This window comes from Oryctolagus cuniculus, chromosome 4, assembly GCF_051225735.1.
Source record: "Oryctolagus cuniculus isolate XC-2025 breed Fujian yellow rabbit chromosome 4, ASM5122573v1, whole genome shotgun sequence".
Classification (NCBI taxonomy): domain Eukaryota; kingdom Metazoa; phylum Chordata; class Mammalia; order Lagomorpha; family Leporidae; genus Oryctolagus; species Oryctolagus cuniculus.
This window is the reverse complement of record NC_142870.1, coordinates 51482359-51500775: the sequence shown is the minus strand read 5'-3', so window position 1 is coordinate 51500775 and position 18417 is coordinate 51482359. Positions and strand designations below refer to the sequence as shown.

The following is an 18417-nucleotide window of genomic DNA, read 5'->3' as shown; positions in this document are numbered from 1 at the left end:
TCATTTGTAGTGGTTTTAGCTTTATAGATTTTTTTAAAAGTGTGTAAGTCATCAAAATTATCTTTTGTTTTATAAATTCTGGTTATTTTCTCATTGCTAGAAAACTTTCCACAATTTGAAATTACTGAAAGAGTTTTTTAGTTCTTTTGTGACTTCATTTTTTACATTTTCAAATTTTATTTTAATATTTATCCTATCTGGAATTTTCTCTAGTATAAGATGTGATACAGTATATAAATTTTAGGTGGCTACATCAGAATCATGCACAATTTATTGGAAACCTCACAATATCCTTATTTTATGTAATTCTGTACTTTTCATATACTAAATTCATGTGTGCACATGAAGGGCTATGAACAGAAAAGTAGTATTCTTTTTGTTTTTTCAGCAAAATGAATCCACTAACATATTGTAAAGGAAATAAATAACAGGAAGATATGCAGGTACCAGGATTTTACTTAAGAACTCTTTTGGAGGTAGCACTCAGATTTTAAAGCTGACAAATTGACAGAAGAATATAGAAAATTATTTATTTAGTTTATGTCAGCACTAAGTGTTTTCTTTATGAAATACTGAGAGAAGCTTAGCATAGTTAAGCTGTAAACAGTGGTACAAGAGCCAGGCTAGCTTTTGGCAATAGCAATGGTTATACGGAGTACAACTACAACCAGCAGATCCAAGCAAGGCATGCGTTTAACAAAGGAGATGCCTTAGGTCAAGAATCCACACAGGTTGCATCAGCAAGCCTTTTGTTTTAAAATAAAATACTAGAGACAAGCTACTTATAAAGGAAAACATAGAAATAGTAATTCACTACTACAGTAAGGAATTACAAAACAGAAAAATGTGGAATAAGTTGAAAACATGAATAATAGTACATGCTAAAACTGCTTTACAACAAAGATCAAATTTCATTATCAAACACAGATATTTATTGATGTTATACATAATTCTACTTAGAAATGATGTTTTAATGATCTGTTTTCCATTTATGGTTTTTTACACAGTTTTTAAAATTTCTTTAAAATTTTATTTAATTTATACAAGTTTCACGTATTTCATATATACAGATTTAGGAAGACAGTGATACTTCCTTCACTACTCTCCCTCCCACCCAAGGTCCAACCCTTCCTCCTCCCTTTCACAATCCCATTCTTAATTGTTTACAGCCCTTGTCTCTTCCCCTAAGGAACAGTGTTCTTTTATATTGATACTATTTGTTGAACTCTTTTACTTGGTGTAGGGTTAACTATACAATCATTAAGTCAGTTGAAAATAGATCTTTATGACTTTTTAAATATTGTACTATATTCTGTAAAACAATACACAGGAAGAGGCTATTATTATTGGGAGAGAATATGGAGAAAAATAATCAGTAATAATATCTATAAAAATAGGCACTTCTGCAAAAGATTAAAAGTGGAAAATAATACACAATACTTGCCATATCAACTTAAGTTCAGAATAATAGCTCATATTTTTTTGAAATAAAGGTAGAATATTTAGAGCATATGCCTTGGTCGCTTTAGTTGTTCTCTTTGGTTCCTACTTATTTACATCATTCTCTGCTATGAACAATGAACTGTCTTAAAAGTAGGCTGGTCCTGGGAGTGAAGCCTTATAAGTCAAGAACTATATTATCTGTGCAAGATACCTAGCCTCTCTGATTTTGTTTGGATCTCTAAATCAGTCTGTATGAATTCATTAGGATCATGCCTATAACAGATTCTAGAGTACCTTGGTACCTGGTAAACACACAAAGAATGAGTTTTGACATTATTATTTCCCTTTGTAAATTTGGGCAACAATCAAAAAGAAGCCTACAACATTTTATTATTTTTAATGACTGTGGGGAGCAACTCGGACTAGACTAAGTTATTGGAATTAAGACTTATTCTATGCATCTGCTCTCCCACAATATGGCGCTGGGAGAGAAGAAAACAGCTTTTACACAGCTGCCTCCAGTTCAGCCAATAAACTGTAGGACTTGCTCCTGATTGGAGGAGAGCAGCGTGCTCGGCATGTGGGCAGCCGAGTTGGGATTGGCAGATGAGGACTATAAAGGAGGAGAGAGACGGCATGCACCGGGAACATCTGGGGGGAACATCTGAGGGAACACCTGTGCAGCCCCCGAGAGAGCCGGCCGGCCGGCGGTGTGCCGCTCCCCTGCGGAAGTGGGGAATGTGGCCAGGGGGAACTGCCCTTCCACGGAGGTGGAGGGGATAGTAGCCAACCCGGGAAGAACCAGCAGCAAACCCAGGGAGGGCCGAGCAGATGAAAGAACAGCGCAGGGTCCTGTGTCGTTCCTCCACGAAGAGGGGGAGCGACAAATGACTTTATTTATTTATTTGGAAGGTAGTTACATACAGTGAGAGGGAGAGACAGAAAGGTTTTCCATCTGCTGGTTCACTCCCCAAATGGCCACAATGACTGGAACTGGCCCGCTCTGATGCAGGAGTCAGGAGCCTCCTCCAGGTCTTCCATGTGGGTGTAGGTGCCCAAGGACTTTGGCCATCATCTATTGCTTTCCCAGGCCACCAGCAGAGAACTGGATCAGAAGAGGAGCAGCCAGGACTAGAACCGGCACCCATATGGGATGCTGGCACTGTAGGCAGAGGATTAACCTACTGTGCCACCACGCCAGTCCCACAATATCTTAATAAAAAACTTAACCCTTTACTACCACTTGTGCTCATCATAACTGCATAGAGTAGGTTAAGTTCCACTTAGCTATATAAATAAGTATTATCTACATTTATTTTATGTTCTGACCCCTAGAATATTATACATATCATTTTTCTATTATTATTAGAAATCTGTGATTAAATCATTAAGTGTAAAACAGCTTTTATTCATTGTAATTTGTTTTGCTAGTTCTTACTCTATTTATAGTAAACCTGCTTTGGTCAAAGCAATAGCATTCACAAAACTACAGCATCCTATAGTTATTTTGACCTTGCCACACATAAAAATATGTATACACAATAGTAGGATACTCTGTTGTTCTTAATTTTATACATCTAGTTGTTTACCAATGTAACATTGGTATATTAATTACAGTAGATCAATGGTTGTAAGAAAAATTCTCCAAACCTCATTGGTTTCATACAGTATTGGATTAGTTCTCACTTACTTCATAATCAAAAGAAGTTGCTATTGGGATTCTGTCCCACATGATCTCTCAGAGAGCTTGGCTACTTCCATCTTATCCTTTTTTTATACCATAAAGGCTTTGAAATTCTCCACTGGATTTTCAACATAAAGGTATCAAGGGAGAAACAGGAAAAAACCTTGACTTATACAGACCTTTTAATGGGCCAGGTCTAGAAATGGCCTATATTTCTTTATTCAACATTGCTGGCCAGAATTAAGTCACACGTTCCCACCCAAATATAGGGTATGCTAAAAAATTCCATATAGAGAGGTGACAAACAAGGGAGATTTGATGAGTACATATTATGGTTTCTTCATCTTTTTTTTTTTTTTTTTTAACTTGACAGAGTTAGAGAGAGACAGAAAGGTCCTCCTTCCGTGGGTTCACTCCCCTAATGGCCATCATGCTTTGGCACTGCACTGATCCAAAGCCAGGAGCCGGGTGCTTCATCCCAGTCTCCCATGCAGGTGCAGGGCCCAAACACTACACTGCCTTCCTGTGCCACAGCAGAGAGCTGGACTGGAAGAGGAGCAACTGGGATTAGAACCTGGTGCCCATATGGGATGCCGGCGCTGCAGGTGGAGGATTAACCAAGTGAGCCACAGCGCTGGCCCCAATATTATGGTTTCTGACATATACTATCAATTAGTAAGAGATACTTATTAAGAAATAGCTTATCATTTAATAAGTGAGCACATTTATAGAAAAATAAGCTAAAATATTTATGAGTAGCAAAACACAAATTATATGTAGTATTAAGCAGATTTTCATCAAAAATCAGTTCTTAATTTTAAAGATAAACAAGTGCTTAGGATTTTAAATGATCAAAGAATCATTTCCTAATTAGAAAGCTGACAGGAAAAATGTTTAAATTTTATGGTTGGCAAGGCATGATGGGAAGTTGTGAATCAGTCTGCTGAAAATATATAGTCCAACTGTGATTAACAATAAGGAATCTCAAACTAAATTAATGAATAGATATGTTGACTTTTAGCCTCAATTCACTGGAATAATTACTTCATATTAACATATAAGGAAGCCAGTAATCATCAGGTCACTGACTACCTCTGCATATACACATTTAAAAATTTTAAAGATTTCTGTCCAAATTGTCATGTGCTTAATTACACAGAATCTCTATATTATTACTGAAAGTATTTTCTTAATGTTAATTGTATTATGTTAATGAGATGATAACAGAACTGCACTATGACAGTAACATTGATAGCACAAGCCACAAATTTGTTTGCAATCATCAAACAGCAGCAAACACATCCATCAGTGGTGGACAGAACAGCATAACAATTCTTTTTTTTTTTTTTTTCCTGATAGACATGATATATTCTACATTTATCAATTGTAGGACAGACTATAAGTGTTCCAGATTACCTCCTTCCATTTGGGACAATTTATAACAAAATAATGTTATCTTTTCTCACCTTACTGATTTTTTTTTTTTTTTTGGGTAACACAAACAGTTTTAGCAGCAACTACTTTTTTCTACTCTTTCATCATAATTTAAAAAAGATACTTCAGGCCGTCACTGCAGCTCACTAGGCTAATCCTCTGCCTGTGGCACCGGCACCCCAGGTTCTAGTCCTGGTCGGGGTGCCAGATTCTGTCCCAGTTGCTCCTCTTCCAGTCCAGCTCTCTGCTGTGGCCCAGGAAAGCAGTGGAGGATGGCCCAAGTACTTGGGCCCTGCACCCACATGGGAGACCAGGAGGAAGCACCTGGCTCCTGGCTTCAGATCGGCACAATGCGCCAGCAGTAGAGTCCATTTGGGGGGTGAACCAACGGAAGGAAGACCTTTCCCTCTGTCTCTCTCTCACTGTCTAACTCTGCCTGTCAAAAACAACAACAAAAAATACTTCATACAATATAACTTAACATGTTATAAATCTTGTCCATAAGACATTAACTAATACATATTTGAAATATACTCAGTATCTCTGTTCTAATATATCTTTCCATGTTTTGCTGGAAATTGTTTTGTTTTTCCCATGAACTGTGTTGCCTACTAAGACCAAGTGCATAACAAATATCGTTCTTGGATATTCTTTTTTGTACCTTACCAAGTCTTTTTTGGAGGCTTCCATTGTGTTTTCTATTTGACATATTGAAGTCTTCATTTGTAATATTTCAGTATGATTTCTCTTCAATATCTCAATTTCTTAGCAAAAATTTCATTCATATTGTGTATGGATTTCATTAACTCATGAACTTGTTTATCTGTGTTTCTAAGTAATTTTATGACTCTTGAATTCTTTTTCAGGCATTTCATCACCATCTTTGTCTTCACATTTTAATATTGAAGTGTTATTTTGTTCCTTTGGAGGGCTTATGTTGTCTTCCTTATTCTTATTTCTTCAATTTCTGCATTTATTTTTGGCATTTGTGGAAACACTTGTTGGTTTTCTCCTGTGATGGGTTTTATCATTGAACTATGCTTGTGTGGCTTACAGGAGTGTCTACCACTTCAGGGAATACCCAGGAACATGTGCTGCATGGGGCCAAGGAGCTCTGGTCAGTCCTTAAGGGTGGGTCGAGAATCCATGGTGACACCCAAGTTTGGCATGGTATATATCCTCTATTGTCAGCAAGGGGGAGGGTATAATCACTCCTGTTTGCATAATCACAGCTTCATCTCCTCTCTTCCAAGGAGCTCAATGCCTGGCATTAGCCCACAATGGGTACAACAACCACCCATGTAGGTACATGAACTGCACAAAGGATCTATACAGTTCTCAGTGTGAGCATGAAACCCTCTGCAATGATATACTCCTTGGAAATCAGAGAGCTCTAAGCTCTGACTGACCCCAGACAGTGATTGCCCAGAGACCCAGCTACACCCCACATCCTATAGTACAGTCACAGTTCTTCCACAGCCACAGAGTGCAAGGCTCCCACAGTCACTGCATGCAGAGGATCCACTCTCAGCCCTGTAACCCTGCCCCAACCACAGACAGAGCAGAGACATTCCCAGTCTGCTCTGCTAAAACTTGGCAGTTTTAGCCCTGTAGCCTATGATAGGTTGACAGGATTGGAAGTACCTTATAGTCCTAATTAGATGCCTAGCATCCTGTCAACCTTCTCCAGTAGACTCAGAGCCAATGGGGAATGCTGATGTTTCCCTCTGGTAAAATCCTCTGGTCCCTTGTGTGACCCTTGTGTGTCCCTTGTGTGAGAGCTGCCACAGAATCTATGGGATCAAGATGGCGCCTTCTCCTCGCCGGTTGCTAGGTGCCCATGTCAAGGGATGGAGAAAAGAAATGTGCTTTTCCTTCACTAGATAAGGAGGGTACTCTGCCCCCTGCTAAGCTCCAAGTGGACTAAAAGTTTGTATGGTCTGCAAGGTTCTCCCTCAGGCAGTATCACTAGTGCCATGGTTGTCACAGTCTGCTCTCACTTCCCTCTACGAAATTAGCATCTCCGCCAGCCCCTGGATGTGGAAGTCATGGGTGGTGTCCTTGCTCACTGCTGTTATTCTACACAGCTTCACAGGATCTCTCTTCTTTCTGTAGAGCTGCCACTGCAAACTTCTCCCCAACTTCCCCTAGGAATGAACTTCTTAAGCCTTTCCTTTGCTATCCCCTAGCCAAAAGCAGCACATATTTCTCTACTCAGCTACCTTTGAAATCCTCAGAAACAAATTGGTGAGGCAGAACAAAGAATAACTGAGCTAGAAAACAAATCCTTGGAAATAGATAAAAAATGATAAAAAGAAGAAAAATTGGAAAATCTTAAAATATTGTTCAAAATTTATGGGATGTTATCAAACCATCAAACTTTGTGTTGTAGTTCCTGAAAGCACAGAAAGAGAGAATGGATTAGAATGTCTATTCAAACTTCCCTAATTTGGAGGAAGAAAGGGACATCCAAATACAGAAAGCACACGGAACTCCTAATAATCACAAAAGATCTTCACCATCAAATATTACAAATAATTAAAATTAGAGAAGATATAAAATTGAAACAAAAAATAGAAAAGATCAGTGAAATGAAGAGCTGTTTTTTTTTGAAAAAAATAAATAAAATTTGTAAACCACTGGCCCAACTAACCAAAAAAAAAGGAGGGAGGAAATACAAATTAATAAAATCAGAGATGAACAGGAGATGTAACAACTGATGTCATAGAAATAAAAGAATTATCGGGAATTACTACAAATAGTTGTACACCAAAAGCTGGAAATTCTAGAAGAAATGGAGAGCTTCCTGGACACATATAATCTGCCAAAATTGATTCATGAAGTCACAGGAAACCTAAACAGACCAATAACCAAGAGTGAGATTGAATCAGTAATAAAGAGCGTCCCAACAAAGAAAAGCCCAGGACTGATGGCTTCACCTCTAAATTCTACCAGACATTTAAAGAAGAAGTAATACCAATTCTTTTCAAGCTATTCAAAACAATTGAAAGGGAGGTAATCCTCCCAAACCTCTTGTATGAGGCCAGCATCACCTTAATTACAAAACAAAACAAAACAAAACAAAAAATACAAAGACTATAGAGTAATATCACTTACAAACAGAGATGTAAAATCCTCAAAAATATACTAATCAAATCCAATAACTCATTAGATATATTCACCCAGACCAAGTGGAATTTTATCCCTGGTGTGTAGGGATGGTTCAACAAATGCAAATCAATCACTGTGATCTATCATATTAACAAACTGAAGAGTAAAAAAACATGAGTATATCAATATATGCAGAAAGCATATAGTAAAATAAAACATCCTTTTCATGATAAAAACCTTAAGAAAATTGGGTCTAGAAAGAAATTCCTCAACACTTCCTAAGGAATATATGGCAAAACTACATCCAGCATCATATGAAACAGGGAGTAGATGGAAGCATTTCTACTAACATCCAGAGTCAGACAAGAATGCCCACTCTTACCATTGCTATTCAACATAGTTCTTGAAGTTTTGGCCAGAGTCATGATCAAGAAAAAGACATCAAAGGGATATAAACTGGGAAGGAAGAAGTCAAATTATCTGTTAGTAGGTGACATGAACCTTCACATAGGGGAACCAAAAGACTTCACTAAGAGACTACTGGAACTCATAAGAGAGTTTGCTTAAGTTGCAGGATATAAAATCAATACATAAAAATTGATAGCCTTTGTATACCTAGACAATGACATTGCTATGAAGAACTTCTCTTTTTTTTCAGGTTTAATCAATCTTAGATTTTTTTTTTCTCAAAGAAACCTTTTATTTAAGGGATACAAATTTCATGCATTTCCTACATACAACTTTTGGAACACAGTGATTCTTCCTACCGTACCTGCCCTCACACCCCACTCCCACATCTCTTCTTCCTCCCTCTCCTATTCCCAATCTTATTCTATACTAAGATCCATTTTAAATTAACTTTATACACAGAAGATTAACTCTATACTAAGTAAAGAGTTCAACAAATTTTATATATAAAAAAATGTTCCTCAACAGTCAAGACAAGGGCTGTTCAAATTTATCGCAAGTCAAAGCTGATTTCACTTTTTCTTTAAGTCTTCTTTTTGTTTTGAGAAACTTAATTAACTTTAAAGAAGGTCCCAAGAATGATACATCTTTTGCAAGCTCTTACACGTTACTACAACTTAGGATATAGAAGAATATATTAAAGTTAATACACTAAAACAAAGTAAATCTTTGAGAACAAGTTTTACCATTAACTATCATAATACAACGCTTTGAGGACAAAGGTCCTGCATGGGAAGTTAGTGCACAGTGAATCTTGTTGTTAATTTAACAATTAACACGCTTATGTATGACATCAGTGATCAACAGAGGCTTGTGACATGAGATGCCTAGGCTAGGAAGCCTTTTGAATCCACAAACTTCTAAAATATTTAGACAAGGCCATAAGCAAAGTGGAAGTTCTCTCCTCCCATCAAAGAAGAGTACATCCTTCTTTGATGCCACTTCTTTCCACTGGGGTCTCACTCACAGAGGTCCTTCATGTAGGACACTTTTGCCACAGTGTCATGGCTTTCCATGCTTGGCATGCTCTCATGGGCTTTTCAGCAAGACCAGAATGCCTTAAGGACCAATTCTGAGGAAAGAGTGCTACTTAAAGCAACTGTCATTCTATGTATGAGTTGGCTTTATGGACTGCTTCCCATATTGGAGCATTCACTCCTTTTCAATTCTATCCAATATTATTATCAAACAATCCTATATATATGATCACTTTAACACTTAATTTTATCTATATGATTAATTTAACAATAAATTCTATCCATGTGATCACATTAACACTTAAAATGTTATTTTTACCAACTAGCTTAAGGGGATTTGGGGTCCCATGGCAAGTTTTTAAACTGTACCCTAAGAAGTAATCCCATAGGAATGTATGCAGAACTATGCAGTTTTACAGTTACAAACTTCATACATTCATACATTTCATAATCACAAGTTTAGGAACCTGGTGATTGTTCCCACCATACCCACTCTCCCAACCCCTTCTTTCTCCCTCTCTTATTCCCACCACTATTTCTTACTAAGATCTATTTTCAATTAACTTTATACACGTGATTAACTCCATGTTAAGTAAAGAGATCAATAAATAGTAGGAAAAAAAAAACTGTTCCTCAACAGTCAAATAAGGGCTATTTCAAGTCATTGCTTCTCAAAGTGTCAATTTCACTACTACACATTTCCTTTTAGGTTCTCTATTAATTATCACAGGTCAAGGAAAGCATACTGTATTTGTCGGTTTGGAACTGGCTTATTTTACTAAGTATGTTGTTTCCAGTTTCATCCATTTTGTTGCAAATGACCAGATTTCATTTTTTTCTGCTGTATAGTATTTGATGGTATGCATAGCCCATAATTTTTTTTATCTAGTCTTCAGTTGATGGTCATTTGGTTTGATTTCATGTCTCTTTAGCTAGAGTGAATGAGGTGCTATAAACATGGGGGTACAGATAACTCTTTCATTTGCTGAATTCAATTACCTTGGGTAAATCCCCAAGAGTGGGATGGAGTTTGACTACAATGCGTTGTGGTGAAGACTTTTTCTGGTGATGTGTATTAGGAGTTCTATGTGCTTCCTGTACTTGGACATCCCTTTCTTTTTATAGATTAGGGAGTTTTTCTGTAATTATTTCACTAAAAAGCCCTTCTTATCTTTTCTCACTTTCCATGCCTTCAGCAACTTCAAAGACTCATACAATGGGTTATTTGATAGTGTCCTGAAGATTTCCAACAGTGTTTTTTAATTTTCTAATCTCTTCTTGTTTTTGGTCTGAATGTAAAATTTCCTGCAATTTGTCTTCTAAGTTGGATATTCTTTCATCTGGTTCACCAATTGTGTTGTTAAGGCTTTTCACTGCATTTTTTTATTTGTTCTATTAAACTCTTCATGTCCAATATTTCATTTTGATTTCTCTTTAAAATGTCAATTTCATGGGAGAAATTTTCTTTCATGTCATGTACAGATTTCATTAGTTCATGGATTTGTTTCTGATTACTTTTAAGTAATCCTATGATCAATTTTTTTGAATTCCATTTCTGGCATTTCTTCAGTCTCTTCATATTTACATTCCAATACTGAAGGGTTGTGTTATTTTGTGCTTGTCATGTTGTCTTTATTCTTGTTTCTTGAATTGCTACATTTATTACTCAATATTTATGGAGATAATAGTTGATTTCTTTCTTATTTTCCTGTGATGGCTTTAATCTTTGGACTATGCCTTTGTGGATTAGTGGAGTGTCTGCTTTTTCAGCAAATATCTAGAGGTGTGTGGTAGGCATAGCCTGGGAGTCCTGTTCAATGCTCCTGGGTGAAGGGAGTATCCAAGGTGACAACCAGTTTGGGAGTGGTAAATCACTTTTTTTTTTCCAGAGGGGAGGTTTGTTTAACTCTGTTGGCATAGTCTCAGCTCACCTCCTCTCCTCAAAGGAGACCAGTGCCTGTGTACTAGCCCAAGTGGGTATAATATTCATCTCTACTGCCACAAGAACCACACAAAGGATCTGTGTGGTCATCAGTGTAGGCACATATTCTGTAGCAATGACCTTCACCAGAAATATTAGGGAGCCCTGATTGTATGGAGCCTCCCACGGTGGATGCCCAAAGTCCCAGCCTCACACTGAGCCCTCTCACACAGCCACAGTGTTTTTGCAGTCCATGTATTCAAACCTCCCACAGTCAGGAGCACTCAACCCCCTGCCAGTTCTCCCAGTCAGACCCGGGCATCTCTGCTTGGCTGGTTGCTGGGCGCATGGACATGAGCTGCTGAAGCTGTTAGTACATCAAAAATGGTGCCTGTCGTCTACTGGCTTATTACAGGACACTGGTTGCAGGGTGGTTGGGGAGAGAGAAATGAGCACCTCCTTTTTCTCCTCTAGTTTAGCTGGTATACTGTCCCCCACAGGGCTCTAAGCAGGATTCCCTCCAGACTCTTACCACAGCTTTGTTGCCAGTGGCTTGGGCTGCTGCAGACTGGTCTCACCTCACTCCAGAGCTGGTGCTGAGGTTCTCAGCTGCTGGGTTTTTGAGTTGTGAGTGTCTACACCTTCCACATAGGTCCACAATGTCCCTTTAATTTGTAAGCAGTTTTCTCTGCCATTTTCCCTAACTCTTTCCTGAGACTGCATTCTCTCCACTCTTTTAAAACTATCTTCTCTTAGACTAGAGCAGTAAGCTCCCTCCTATTCTACCATCTTAATTCCTCCCAGAAGAACTTCTAACATTAATGACATTCATGATAACTACAAAAATTTTAGGTATCTTGGAATAAATTTAACCAAGGAGGTGGAAGATCGCTACAATGAACATTATAAAACATTAAGGAAAGAAATAGAAGACAATAAAAATGGAAAAAACCATCCAAGTTCATGGATTAGAAGAATTAATATTATCAAAAGGCCCATACTACCAAAAGCAGTTTACAGATTATATGTGATCCCAATAAAAATACCAAGGGCATGCCTTTCATATCTATAAAAAACAATGCTAAAATTCATATGGAAACACAAAAGATCCCAAATACCTAAAGCAATTATAAGCAACAAAAACAAAGTTGGAGGCATCACAATACCAGTTTTTAAGGTATCCTACAGGGCAGTTATCACAAAAACAGCCTGACACTTGCTTCAAAAATGGACATGTAAACCAATGGAACAGAATAGAAACCCCAGAAATCAATCTACACATCAAATCTTTGCCAGAGGAGCTAAAATCAATCCCAAAGAGAGGACAATCTCTTCAACAAACTATGCTAGGAAAATTGGATCATTGCATGCTGAAGTGTGAAACCTGACCCCTCTCTTATACCTTACACAAAAATCAACTCAAAATGGATCAAGGATCTAAATCTATGACCTGATAACATCAAATTACTAGAGGATAACATTGGGGAAACTCTGCACAGCATTGGCATTGGCAAAGACTTCTTAGAAAAGACCCCAGAAGCACAGGCAATCAAATCAAAAATAGAAAAATGGGATTATATCAAGCTATGAAGCTTCTGCACTGCCAATGGAACACTCACAAAGTGAAGAGGCAACTGATTCAATGAGAAAAAATTATTTTAAACTATGAAACTAATAAAGAATTAATATCCAGAATTTATAAAGAGCTTAAGAAACTCAACAACAACAAAAAACTTCAATAAAGAACTGGGCAAAGGGCTTGATCAGGTCTTTCTTCAAAAATAAAATTCAAATGGCCAACATACAGATAGAAAAATGTTCAGGATCACTAGCTATCAGGGAAATGCAAATCAAAGCCACAATGAAGTTTCACCTTCCCACAGTTAGAATGACTCACAAAAATCAAAAAGCAATAAGTGCTAGTGATGATGTAGCAAAAAAGGTACCTAATCCACTGTTGGTTGGAGAGCAAACTAGTATAGCTATTGTGGTAGACAATATAAAGATCTCTCAGAAACCTGCTAATAGATATAATCACATGATCCAGCCATCCCACTCCTGGGAGTTTACCCAAAGTAAATAAAATCAATATATTAAAGAGTTATCTATAACTCCATGTTTACTGTAGTTCAATTCACAATAGCTAAGATATGCAATCAACTCAAATGCTCATTAGCTGATAAGTGGATAAAGAAATCATGCTATATACATTCCACAGAATACTACTCAGCCATGAAAAAGAATGAATTCCTATCTTTTGCAATAAAATGGATACACCTAGAAATAACTATACTTAGTGAAATGTGACAGTCCCCAAAAAGATAAATATCATGAATTTCTCTGATTAGTGTTAATTAATAAAAGAAAAACACATAATATATATGAGCAAAATTGAGATTTGATTATTGCTTACAGCCCATGTCTCTTCTATTGAGGAATAGTGTTTATTATTGTCCCTAATTGTTGAATTATTTACTTAGTGGAGGGTTAAACTTTTGAGTATAAAATAAACTGAATGAATGCATTGGAAAAATTAAAAGAATAAGAAATCTTTGGGCCCCTGCACCCACATTGGAGACCTGGAAGAAGCTCCTGGCTCCAAGCTTCAGACCAGCTCAGCTCCAGCCATTGCAGCCATTTACGGAGTGAACTAGTGGATGGAACACCTCTCTCTCTCTCTCTGTCTCCACTTCCATTTGTAACTCTTTCAAATAAATGAAAAATAATCTATAAAAAAGAAGGAATAAGAAAGGAAGGAGGAGAGAGAGTGGGAGAGTGGTGGGAGGGATGTTAGAGTGAGAAGTATCACTATGCTCCTAAATATGTATACAAGAAATACATGAAATTTGTTTATCTTATATAAATAAAAATGGAAAAAAAATTAAAAATCATGTAGAAAAGCAAGGAGATTTAACTAATACTACAAGTCAAAAGTTAAATTGCAGGGGCTGGTGCTGTGGCATAGCTGATAAAGCTGTAGTCTGCAGTGCTGGCAACTGATATGGGCACTGGTTTGAGACCTGGCTGCTCCACTTACGATCCATCTGTCTGTTGTGGCCTGGAAGAGCAGTGGAAGATGGACCAAGTCCCTGGGCCCCTGGAAGAGGCTCCTGGCTTCAGATTGGCCCAGCTCTGGCTGTTGTCACCAATTAGGGAGTGAACTAGCGGAAGGAATCTCTCTCTCTCTCTCTTTCTCTGTATGTGTCTTTCTATAATTCTGCCTTTAAAATAAACAAATATTTAAAAAAGTTAAAGTGCAACCTAAGCTTATTACATTTAACAGTTCTAGAAATGAGATAATTTCCAAATAATTTGAAATTATCAGATCCAATAAGAAAACTGAATTGTTTAGATATTTTAGCAGTGTAGAATAAAAGTATAATTATGGTATACTTATGGCATGTACTCAGGAACCAGAGGTATTTCTATCCTTGGTTCAGATACTTGCTATCTAGGTGATATTGATCTCCAGTGCTGCAATCTCCTTATTCAAAAATTAGGGCATTATACGAACCACCTTAAAAAGGTGTAGTGACCAGCAGACTCATAGAATGGCAGATATCCTAAATAGCACTGTGGCCTCAGAATCAGCCCTTAAGGCATTTGGATATAGCTGAAGAGCCCATGAGAGTATTTTAGGCATGGAAAGCGAAGACACTCTTGGGGGGGGAAAAAAAAAAAACACCTAAATGAAAGATCTCTGCGAATGAGATCCCAGTGGAAAGAATGGGGCCATCAAAGAAGGAGGTACCTTTCTCTGAAGGGAGGAGAGAACTTCCACTTTGACTATGACCCTGTTGGAATAAGATCGAAGTCGGAGAACTCAAAAGGTTTCCATAGCCTTGGCAACTCATGACTAGAGTCTAGGGAGATTACTGACAGCATAAACAAGAGTGTCAAATTGTTAAGTCAACAACAGGAGTCACTGTGTACTTACTTCTCATGTGGCATCTGTTCTTAATGTGTTGTCCAATGTGAAGTAATGCTATAACTAGTACTGAAACAGTATTTTATCTGTGTGGGTGCAAACTGATGAAATCTTTACTTAATATATACTAAATCGATCATCTGTATATAAAGATAATTGAAAATGAATCTTGATGTGAATGGAATGGGAGAGGGAGCGGGAGATGGGAGGGGTGCGAGTGGGAGGGAAATTATGGAGGGGGAAAGCCATTGTAATCCATAAACTGTAATTTGGAAATTTATATTTACTAAATAAAAATAAATAAAAAGGTGTAGTGAGAACTATATTAGTTCTACTATATTAAGCAATTAGAAGACTGTTCTGTATAAAGTAAGCACTACGATAGTGTTGTTATTGTCCCCTTTTCTCATGACTTGAGTTTTCCACATTCACATTCCTAAAAACACTTTATTTTATTCTACTTTTTTGAAAATTTCAACTTGACAGGAACAGAAATGCGGCATCAACTCTGGTATTATTCATATCCACAGTACTATTCACGTCCACAGATGTAATTTAATAACCGTTACCTTTTTGAAAGCCTCTTTTTGGGTATGTTAGTTATATATGCTCTTCAATTTATTTGCTTTTTAAAAACCTATAATGATTTTACTTCTTTGAAAGGCAGAAGGGCAGGAGAGACACAGAAAGAGAGAGAGAGGGAGAGAGATCAAGAGACAGGGGGGGGGGATGAGATAGATATTGAGATTTCCCAATAATCAGTTCATTGCCCAAATGCCCACAACAGCTGGGGCTGGTTCAGGCTGAAACCAGGAGCAAGGGACTCACCACAGGTCTACTATCTCACTGACAGGAACTTAGTTACTTAAGTCATCACTTGCTGTGTCGCAGACTGCACATTTAGCAGGTAAGCAGAATGGAGAGCAGAGGTAGGTCTTTGATCCAAGCACTCTGATCCAGTATGTGGGTATCTAAGCAACGAGGAGCAAATACTCACCCCCCCTTACATCTTAAATTAAAAACAATTTTAAATGAAAGGGCTGATGAATCTCCTTCCTTCTGAAAAAAGTAACAATTATTATGTAACTGCTATGTTTGTATTGAGAGGAAGAAAAATTTGGCAATGATGTCAATCTTGACAGATAAGTTATTTAAATTTTTTATTAATATAAACAGAACAGATTGCAAGTAGTTCATAAATACCATCTAAGAATATAGTGAAACTTCCCTCCTTCCTCTTCTTTTGTAATTTTTTAACTTTTATAATAACACTTAATTTTCCATATAATCAAGGACTTAATGTTCTACTAAATAAAGAGATCAACAAATTAAAAGTAGAAACACCACTGTTCAACAGGCATACAGACAATGACTATGAACAATAATCAAGTTCCAAGATATCAATTTCTCTCACATATAATAAGGTTTTTCTTTTTATACTCTATATATAAATTACCACAATTCAGATAAAATGTGCTATTTCTAGTTTTGCTACTTTTACATCACTTTTTAACAAATTGTACACCTTTTATGTTTTCCTTGTATACATTTTCTTCTTTTATTAAAGCTTTATTGTATATGTCATTTTTGAAGATAACCTAATATTCTTTGCAGAATACATACATAACTGCAAATACCCAAAACTTATATTTTAAAAAATATTTTGGGTTTTTAAGCTCTCTTTTTCTTTTCATATCAAAACATTTTTGTTTTAAAAAGAAACATTAGTGGGATAACACCAAACTTAGAATATTAATTTGGATATTTGAATTTAGAATTTGAATTTGGACCTTCTTCACCGAAGCACTTGAACTCTTGGTAGAGTTTCACCCTCGGAGACGCCGAGTAGCTTGGCCGTGAAGATGCTGCGTGGAAGCCACAGCCGTACCTCCCGCATGTCCCCTCTGGCCAGCCGGGCTCCTCAGATGAGAGCTGCCCCGAGGCCAGCGCCAGCAGCTCAGCCGCCAGCAGCAGCCGCACCATCTGCAGTCGGCTCGCCCGCCGTGGCACGCCGACAGCCAGGCCTGATGGCCCAGATGGCCACCACTGCAGCTGGTATGGCCGTGGGCTCTGCTGTTGGGCACACGCTGGGCCACACCATCACTGGGGGCTTCAGTCGAGGAAGCAGTGCTGAGCCCTGGAGGCCCGACATCACTTACCAGGAGCCCCAGGGAGCCCAGTTAGCACAGCAGCAGCAGTTTGGCCCTTGCTCCTACGAGATAAAGCAGTTTCTGGAGTGTGCCCAGAACCAGAGTGACGTTAAGCTCTGTGAGGGTTTCAATGAAGTCCTGAGACAGTGCAGAATTCCAAACCAGTTAGTCTAATCAAGAAGCTCAGGATGAAGCAGAAAATTGGATCTCATGACCAAGTTACTTTAGCATACAGATGTAATCGGTAGTGTAAAGCCGCCTGGTCAGCCTGTCATCTCATTTGAAGAGCTTCCCTAGTCCAGAAAGGCCATCTTTGCTGTGTGGAAATTCATTGAGATGATACTGAATTTGGGGCTGGACAGATGTTTGGTCTCTTGAACAAGCTGTTGTAATGTTATTGTTCATGAGTGGAATAAAGTGATTTTCTTCCAAGAAAAAAAAAAAAAGAATTGGAATTTGGAATCTGAGTATTCTCAATTTAAATGTTGAATTTGAATTTTATTTAGATTGCTTCTTACTGTAGATATTCTCAGGGGACTGCAATGAAGAAAAATATTGGGAAATGTGGCATTTAACTGTGAGTTACTTAAATTCTGGAATGTTTGTTAACAAGTAACAAACTCTTTGACTTATGTTTTTCTCAAAAGAAGTCTAAATTTGAATACAAAAATCTAAAGCCTATGTCATATCCCTTATGCCCTATTCAGGACTTATCAGTTTGTTTTCAATAAAAATTGACATTTTTATTATGAAAGCTACTGCTCATTATTCAAACCTTAAAGAATAATAAATCAAGTAAAAGAGGCCAGAATGTTCCAAGGATCTTAGCTTTCAATAAGAAATTTCTGAATATATTGACTTTAATTTTGCATGCTTTACTAAGAATTTAAATGCCCTGCTCACCATAATCAATAAGTTTATATTGTTCTGAGTTATATTCAGTGGTTTAGAAAAATCATGATGTATGAGGTTGAAGGTCAAACTCTCTCAGTACTTACAAGTTAGTAAATCTCACTATTAATCATTATTCTTGAACACATTTTATGTACTGCTATGAAATGCTCACAGACTTAAAATATATATGTTGCAACACTACATTTTTAAGCTACTCTAAATCTACCTTTGCCATGAAAAACTGAATATACAACTACATCTCCATAAGTTACATGCATATATACACACTTTACGAATTATTTTCTTCCACATATTCAGATATATTTAAAATCACTTTGTTGGATCAGAATTAGAAATAACAGTATTATTGAGTTAAAACCCTATCTCAAAAGGTCTTAATATCTACA

At 37.3% G+C, this 18417-nt stretch overlaps 1 protein-coding gene and 1 pseudogene across 5 annotated transcripts in view; one reads left to right on the top strand and one right to left on the bottom strand.

Moving 5' to 3' along the window:
* EPHA6 (EPH receptor A6) overlaps positions 1 to 18417 on the bottom strand; it is a 1031027-nt gene that overhangs the window by 673769 nt on the left and 338841 nt on the right. The gene's annotated exons all lie outside the window — the stretch shown is intronic.
* LOC127493986 (coiled-coil-helix-coiled-coil-helix domain-containing protein 2 pseudogene) lies at positions 16829 to 17422 on the top strand (annotated as a pseudogene).